This window comes from Pocillopora verrucosa, chromosome 5, assembly GCF_036669915.1.
Source record: "Pocillopora verrucosa isolate sample1 chromosome 5, ASM3666991v2, whole genome shotgun sequence".
Lineage (NCBI taxonomy): Eukaryota > Metazoa > Cnidaria > Anthozoa > Scleractinia > Pocilloporidae > Pocillopora > Pocillopora verrucosa.
The window spans coordinates 21,049,269-21,058,290 of NC_089316.1; positions in this window are offsets into that span (position 1 = coordinate 21,049,269).

Below are 9,022 nucleotides of genomic sequence, written 5' to 3' on the forward strand. Positions count from 1 at the left end.
ATGATGTCCTGACCCCATTTCTAAATTAATTGTACATCTCTGTTAGATTCTGATGAAGATCCTCTTCCTCTAGAAATCAGGTATGGGATTTGTTTCTTGAATTTTGTTCCCTTTCATACAGTTGTAGTTAATCCTTTAACTCCCAGAAGTGATTAACATGAAACCTCTCCTTATGATGTCTACACATTATTCAGCAAACAGGTAATGAGAATATTTAAACTTATCAAGTAGAAGCTGCTATCTTGATCTAGTGCCAAGTTCTCATGACTAATTTAGAAGGAGACGTGTAGCAGCTAGAGGGGAGAAATAACAATCAGATCTTAGGAGTTAAAGGTTAAACTTTTGGACCCTAATATCACCCCTGAATCAAGAGTCAAGGAAATGATCACCAACTATAAAAGCTCTTGATTATTTTAAAAGATTCTCCTTGTAATTGCCTCAGAAAATGTAAAGGGAACAGTATGGAGAATATACATACTGATGTCAGGGTGTATTCAGAACCTGGTTCTCTTTCATTCATGTCTCTTTTAGAAAAGCCACATCAGTAAAGAAGGAGGAGAGTTCAAAAGCTATGAAAAGTAGAATATTGACCAATCAGCTTGGACTCAGGTAAAGAAATTATGTCTAATTATTGAGGGTACCTATACTTTTTACGAGAAGTAAATATTTTTTGTTTGCAGGGGAATCATGATTTCAATTTTTTTTCATGAATTTTGATTAAAGATGACATAATCCTTCCATTTCCATCTGATCGGTTTTTTCTTTATTTAAACGTGACCCATGAATGAAGAATTATATGAATTAAATGTGATTGACAAACCATTTTGTTTCCCTGATGAATTTCAGGTTATTTGAAAGAGCCAAACTTGTAGGATTAACAGCTTTATAAACAGATGAGAAAGAGTGAAACTTTTAATTTGTGAATTTGGCATAATTCTCTTTTTTTGAATTCATGTGAATGTGAAAGAATTTTGGATATTTTTCGTGATGCATGAAAAGACAATATACTTTTACATGACTGAGTTCTGCAAAAGGGTTTAGGGGACTCTCGTTATTGATGGAGTGGGAGGGCTGAATAGGGAAAATATTTAGTGTCAGATGAGCTTGAGGTAAAATAAAGTCAGGTTTTTTTTACATCACCTGGCCTTTAACCTTGCCTATGTATTAGCTTGCCAAAGAAAACAAATCCATCCACTTGATTTAGGGTTGAGCACACTCACCATCAGACCACTGTGCCCTTTAATATAATTTTGATATTATGGTGCTTTAATTGTATTTTGATGTGGTTTCTACAGGTGAGGAGGAAGTTGTGCCTTAGAAATTAAAAAAGTCTCTGAAACAAACAGAAAAGCCAGCTTCTAAAGAGGTCCAGCAAGTTAATGTGAGGTAACATGCATCACACTCTATTATTATATTTGATATTTCAGTACCAAACCATGGTGTTAATTTAGAATGTAAGATATTGCTCTGGAGAGGCATCTGGCTTCTTAAAAATTGTCCAGGTTAACGTTGTTTGTCTTTTTGTTTGTCTTTCCTCTCTTCCATCAAGCATTGAGAATGTTAGATCTGTCATAGGACACTACTCTTATGCTGATACATTCACATGTAACCTGTTGACCCCTAACAGTGACCAGCATCTAATTTCTCCTTACAATGTCATCCCTGAATCAAACATTAAGGTCATGAGAGTAAAGGAAATGATCACCAACTAAGCTCTTGTTTGTTAATCAAATTCTCCCTGTCAGTACCCAAGGAAATGTATAGAGAACAGTATGGAGAATATGCATACTGAGTTTTAGGTGTTAAGGGTTGAAAACAAAAAATAAACAAACAACAGCAAAATAATAAAGACAGTGTTTACACAGCCATCAAGGGTGAATTTAATGTAACATCCCAGGTAAAAATATAAGGTGGGATCCCGCCAATCCCACCTGGGATCCCAGGTGTGTCTCAGGTGGGATCCCACCTTTTTCAGGTGGGATCCCGGGTGGGATTATGGAACATCCCGCATGGGATCCCGGGTGGGATTATGGAACATCCCGGATGGGATCCCACCTGGGATTATGGAACATCCCGCATGGGATCCCACCTGGGATTATAGAACATCCCACATGGGATCCCACCTGGGATTATGGAACATCCTGCATGGGATCCCAACTAGGATTATGGAACATCCCACATGGGATCCCACCTGGGATTATGGAACATCCCGCATGGGATCCCACATGGGATCCCGCCAATTGAAGTTGGGATCCCACCTTAAATTCCTAATAGCATCCCACCTGGGAAAGCACATCCCGGGCGGGATTAAATGTAGAATCCCACCAATCCCTCTTGGGATCCTGCTTCAAATTTCAGATAGTTTCCCACCTGGGAAATCATATCCCAGGCAGGATTGCATCTGGAATCCTGCCAATCCCAGTTTAGACCCTGCATAAAATTACAGATGGCTTCCCACTTTCAGAAAAATCCTTTGAGGGATCCTTTTTATCACTGGAGACCACAGATTTATGAAATGTACCAGATAGGATATCTTAAAATTAAGAGGATAAAATTTTCTAGGTGAGCTATAGACCCCATCAATCCACTGAGGGTCCAAAACTTTCCAACTAGCTATAGAACATACTGACACCTCCAATGGGATCCCATTGTCTTACCAAGCTGTTGATCATAAATGATTCAAACAGTACGTGAATACACAGACTATATGTGATAAAGATCTCATAATTTATTTGCAATGAACCAGCATGTGTTTGACTTGTTTCATTAACAAATTTCTTAACCGAACATTCTTAAAGAATAACAGCACAACTCAGCATATTACTTTTTCTTCATCATTTAAGCAGACCATCTGCAGTGTAATAAGGCTCAACGTTAAAAAAAATTGGCTGTTGTGTATCAAAGAATAAAAGGAAGACAAAACCTCAATAATTCATGTTATCAAAATTTTGACAAAGGTACTGATTGAAAGTCTGCTCTCTCTTCAGTCGAATTTTTCAAAGCAAAGCAAGGTCAGAATGTTCCCAAATGTGACTAAAGTAATCTTGAAACCTTACTCATAGATTTATTTCATTGTAAAGTGTAAGCTTAGGAATTTGCAGCATGCAAGCGACCAATTCGATTCTCAGAATTATTTGAGTTTCAGTTGCGCTGAGCGTTAGGTAAGCTTAATTCAAGCCGTTATTTCTATTCTTTGATAAGATTTTGATCACGTAACGAATATGGCAATTTGTACTCACCACAAACTTCTAAAAATCCTAGCTTTAAATGGCCACTCGATCGTTGTTTGAACCAGTCGATATGTCAACAGTTAATTGTCCCTTCTTTTAGGTTCACGGCGCCAACACGCTGTTCTCGTTTTCCCATTAAACCACAATAAAACCAATCTTTAGAAGTGTTATATTAGGCAAAACAGTTGGGAAAAGAAACAACTTGAAGCAAGAGCGGTTAACCGATGAAAAGTACATTCAAAGATGAGCGCCAAATGGAGTTTTCTTTGTTTCCGATTACGGGCATGATCACGTGAACCTTTTAGCCGCTGGCTTGACCCATTGCAGTCTCAAGAGAAGCGCGCAACATTATTCTGTCTCTTCTGATCGGTTTTCCTCTCTTAGATGGTGGATACCTTGGATTCATGTTTTGATGATGACATAAATAATGATGTGAATTCACTCTATGTAGAAATAATCGACAAGAATCGAACAAGAATGCACGATTTGTGGCCGAAAGTTTTCGAGGAAAGAAAGACTCGAAACCCACTTGAGTTATGTTCACGGCGAAGGTGAGAAACAACACAAGCCAATCACATTAGGAAGTTTAGGAGATACCTAGATGATCCCAGTGTACCAGTACCCAAATCAACAAGGCTTGACCACAACAAGCGTTCAGCAACACGTTCCAACACAGCTAGCCATCTCGATTCCTCAGTCGTTCTTTCCAGTGAACTAGCAGTAGTGCCAACAGAGTCAAGTGCGTCTCATAACGGAGAAAAATATTTGCACGAGAGACAGAAGCAACTACATGCGATTACAGAGGTGCATTGGAATTCTCGTCTGCAAATGGTTATGCACAGTCCGAAGCGTTACCGAGCTTGGAAAGGGGTGGAGAGAACGAAGATACAAGGTTGTCATTTTATACTACAAGTAAAATTTTATACCAGACCTACAAGGTATAGAAAAATTTTGTTGATCACTGACTCAGAGAAGAACAACAAGTAAACTTTAAAGCTGTTATTATCGAACTGTGACTTGTCTTTTTATTTGTATGTAAAGAAGGAATTGTATTTTGCACCAAAAATATAAAGAAGTAATATTTTTTAGGAGGTCCAGTGATTGGGACATTTAAGAAATTAAGTTATGGAAAGAAACTCGGTTTGTACTTCTCACTACTAACAAGTCTTGTTTTAAAAATATTTTCAGATCAGAGTTTCAAATAAAGCAAATTGAAGAAGTCATTTCAAAGGTGTATTTTCTCAAAGGGAACAGTGACCACCTCTGTCTTGTCCGCATGCCACTCTCACAAAAACGTTTTGTAAGAATAAAAACAGCAAAACAATATTTTTGTAGGTGGGATAAAGAATCCCAGGTGGGATATGTAAATCCCGACCAGGATCCCAGGTAGAATGCATAACTCCCACCTAAGATCCCGGGTGGGATGCAGGAATCCCGCATTAAATGTGGGATCCCAGGTGGGATCAAATTTTCATCCCAGGTGGGAAAGGTGGGATCCCACCACCTAAGGCGGGATCCCGCCATTCCCACCTGGGATCCTGGGTGGGATTGCTGGGATCCCGCCTATATCCCGCCTGACATTTTACCTGGGATTGTTTTAGAACTGAAATGTTTAACACATGGATTGTTATTCTTGCTTCAGTCCAGTCAAACCTAAAGAGAAAAAAGCAACTTCTGCACTTGATTTCTTTGGTTTTACTCCAGTTGAGAGGGAATCCAGGAAAACATTTGCCAAAAGAGAAAACAGGTGATTAACTAACTACTCTTGTTTTGCCCACAATTTTCTTTTAAAGAAAAAATCAGGCATCCTGTGTATTTTTAACAGTACTTCATGCATCATGCATTAAACAGAGAAAACTTATAAAATTCATGCATCACATGTTAGTTTTAAATTTAAAAACGACACCATGGAGATAAGTCCTTTTGCCTCTAAGCTATTTAAATCAATTCTCTTTGCTGTCTGTCACACAAGTGTTATGAGAATATCTTTTAGAATATGGTGTTCACTCAAACATCTTCTGGTCTGATGATTTTCTTTCTTCTCTTTAACTTGCTGCTTGACTGTGAATTTGTATTGTTGCGAGAAATTAGAAAATTAATCAATCTTGAGAGTGCAAATTTTAAGCTTGATCCAGAGCTCAGCCCACTTAATGATCATACCTTGATTCCCTGTAGAACCATCAAGAATTTTTTTTTTCATTTCACTCAGAGATCTGATGAGTCTGAAGAAAATGAAGACTCCAAAGTGAATAGAAAAGAAGAGTACAAGAATGGGAGAGAAAAAGAAGGAAGAGAAAATAGGAATGTCAACCATCACACAACAGAGCAACCATCAAAGAAAAGAAAGGAAGACTTCTCAGAATCAAAGTCTGAGGTTTAAAAGTGAAGGAATAAGGTTTGTAAGCCTTTTGATCACCATCCTTTATTGTTCTAAATTTAATCAGTACTATTAATGCTTAAACATGCTACCCTGACACTAGGATTGATTGAATCTGATATGATTGCATGTGTATGGTATGTGTCTTTAAGCACTTGAATAAGGTACATGAAAATGAAACAGTAACATTTTATGACTAAATTTGGCTTTGTATAATATCCAAAAGCTTACTCAAACTTGTTAACTGGTGGTACATGTCAGTTGTATATGTAACCCTGTCCTGCTATGAAATTAAACGGTTTTTACTCAGATGCATGTTGCTAAAAATATCTGCAACAAAACATTGCTTTCAATACTATAACCACTCAAAGTACTACCATTACTGTACCTAGAATTTACACTAAACAGTAACTGTGGTGACAAAACTTTTAGGTACATTTTTGGTGATTTTAACTTTGACAATCCAGGAAGATGCTGCCACTTTGCCTCCATTTTTCAAAGCAGCAGTGTCTTTAACTATCAACATTCCTATTTGAGACAACTCTTGCCTTGTGAGGACAACTCTCAGCTGTTAGAATGTGTGATATACATGTAACTTTTGTTCACTTCAAATTTTATCCATGGACTTTTCAGGAAGTACCAAAGACAACTCCCATTGGCAAACTGGCTGCCAAAGCTGCCAGAGTTCCAGAAACTCCAGTTAGAGACTCAAAACCAAATCCAAAGAAAACTGTTACTCCAAAAAAAGGATAAAAAAGGTGTTGATAAAGAAACTCCAATCAAAGGAACACCAAAGGTGTCAAAATCAGAGGACGTGGTTGAAGTTCCACACTCATTGGAAAAGAAAAAAATCTGGCTACCGTAGTTTTATGGCAAGAGATGGTCCTAGGGCACTTGGTTCATAGGAAATCCCTCAGGTACATGTAAGTTTCAAAGTCCAAGATCTGATTGTTAATTCTCCCCCCTCTATCTGCTACACATTTTTCTGTAAATTAATGATGAGAATTTGTTGTTAGATCATTATAACACAACTACATGTGCCTGATGAGTTTTAGTATTCTCATTACCTGTTTGCTGGATATTGTATGGATATTCTTGGGAGAAGTTACATGTTAATTTCTTCTGGTAGTTAAATTATTAATATCTATCAAAGCTCTTTATAGTTTTTTTTCCATCCTTTCAAATTTTAATGAGAGATGCAAGACAAAGGAAGATGAAGATTATCAGAATTAAGGCTTATTTGGAAAATCTGCAGATACAGTTTACTGGAAAAAATTGCAAAATGCATGCTTTGATTAACCCATTTACTCCCGATATCTCAATAGTAATTCTCCTTACTGTCTGCTGTACAAGTCTTGTGGCATTGGTTTGGAGAATTTGATCTTGAATCAACTAATAATCCCACAATCTATATTTGTATTTATCCTCGTCACTTGTCTGCATGATACTGTATTGATAATTTATTGTAAGGAGAAGTTCTGTCTTGGTCACTCATGGGAGTTAAAGAGTTAAACAAAAAAATGTATTTTATACTTTTACTCTCAGTTGATGTTCAAATGTTGATTCAATGTCAGTATCTGAGAAACTGCCCACCTACCCCTCCCCTAATCCAACATTCACCCTTACTTGTTATCAGTTGATTGTTGTTGGGTTAGGGGAGGGGTACAGGTGTAGGTGTACAGATGCTGAAGTTGATCCCATTAATGTTTATAGTATATCTACAGAGTTTTTTCTCTTTTTCACCATTTATAACTTTTTAGTTTGGACAGTATCAAGAGGCCTTCAAGGGAAGGATTAATTATTTGTCTGCATATCTTGAATCATGCATGCACTTGATAATTTAATTTTTAGAGAGCGGAAAACTGTTTGGATGGACTGACATTTGTTATTACGCAAATCTTGGAAAGTATTGAGAGAGAGGAGGCTGCTGATTTGATTTAAAGTTAAGGTGGAAAAGTTACCCAATTAGTGAGCAAGAAAACAAGTTATATCATCATGGGATGGGATCCTGGGGAGAGTAAACTTTCCAAGGTACATTGTAATGCCGTGACAGCTCAAAACAGGGGGGAAAAAACTGTGAACACCAACATATAAGCTGCCCCTTTTTCCCTAAATTTTTGTAGCAAATCAGGGGTGTGACTTACTGCGAAAACACCAGACAAACTTGCCACAAATGTTCATAAATTGACAAAATCAATCAATGGTCTGTAAGTCTGTATGGGAAACTATCAAGAACTGAAAAATATACTAATTGGCTTCTAAAAGAACTATTTTTGTTTGTAAGACTAAGCTTATATTTCTTAACGTGGATGTCATTAAAGGTGCCTTTGTTAAGAGACCTTTTAACTGATTTAAGGATGCCTTTGCTTCCTTGAGCAGCTAAACATTACAGGACAATGAAACTATGGTTTCATTTTTGTAGTTGTTATTGTTGTTGTTGTTGACTTCACTGACAATTTAATTTACACTCTTGTTATATGCCTTAAATGGTCCTTACCAGTGAGTATCCTACATGTATTGTGCGGTGATTACACTTAGTGAATATAATTTTTCTTGTGTGCGTCCAGGTACATGTCTTTTTTGCATTAAAGTTACTGATGACATAAATACATGCACATGTATATAATATACATGTACCAATAAAATGTCATAGGAGCCATAGGCTAGTGTGCTACTGATAACATAATTTGTTCATCCTCATTTCCCTTCTTCCATGTACTTAATTTACAGGGTAACTCAGTTTCTGTCTGTTTGTCTGTTTGTTTGTTTGTCTGTCTGTCTGTTTGTCTGTCTGTCTCTCTATCTGCTCATTTGTGTATGTTCATTCGTTCTCCTCTGTCCAGTCTACCCTAAATTCCGCCTTTGTGTTCATCTGTTAGATCATTTAACTGTAAATTCCACTGGTAGACTTGTTTGTTACTTAAATTGAGTTACAAGAAAGTACAGTTTTTTTGTTTTTTTTGTTTTTGTTTTTTTTTGTTTTGTTTTGTTTTATTTTTTTTAATAAACATTGGATTTTGACAGTAAAGGTAATTTTTTCTTTTTTTTTTTTTTGTGCAGGAGAACCAAGTCTGTGAGGGGTAGACAAATATCAGCCTCGAGCAGTGAAGCAGATTATTGGTCAGCAGGGTGATAAGAGCAACATGAGAAAGCTGATGAACTGGCTGAGAGACTGGGAAAAGAACACAAAGAAACCAGCCTCTAAATGTGAGATGCTTTTTCCCTCAAATACATGTACAAACTTCTCTTCAGGCAAGTATGCAAATGGTTCAGGCAAACTTTTGGAGAAAGCAGATGAAAGAGTTTGGGTTGTAATCAGATAGGGGAACCTTTCTAGAGGGGTAGTAGCAATTCTCCTGGTCACCTGATGCTACTGAAATTAATTTAAGCTTTGGCGAGATTAGTCCTCTGGCTC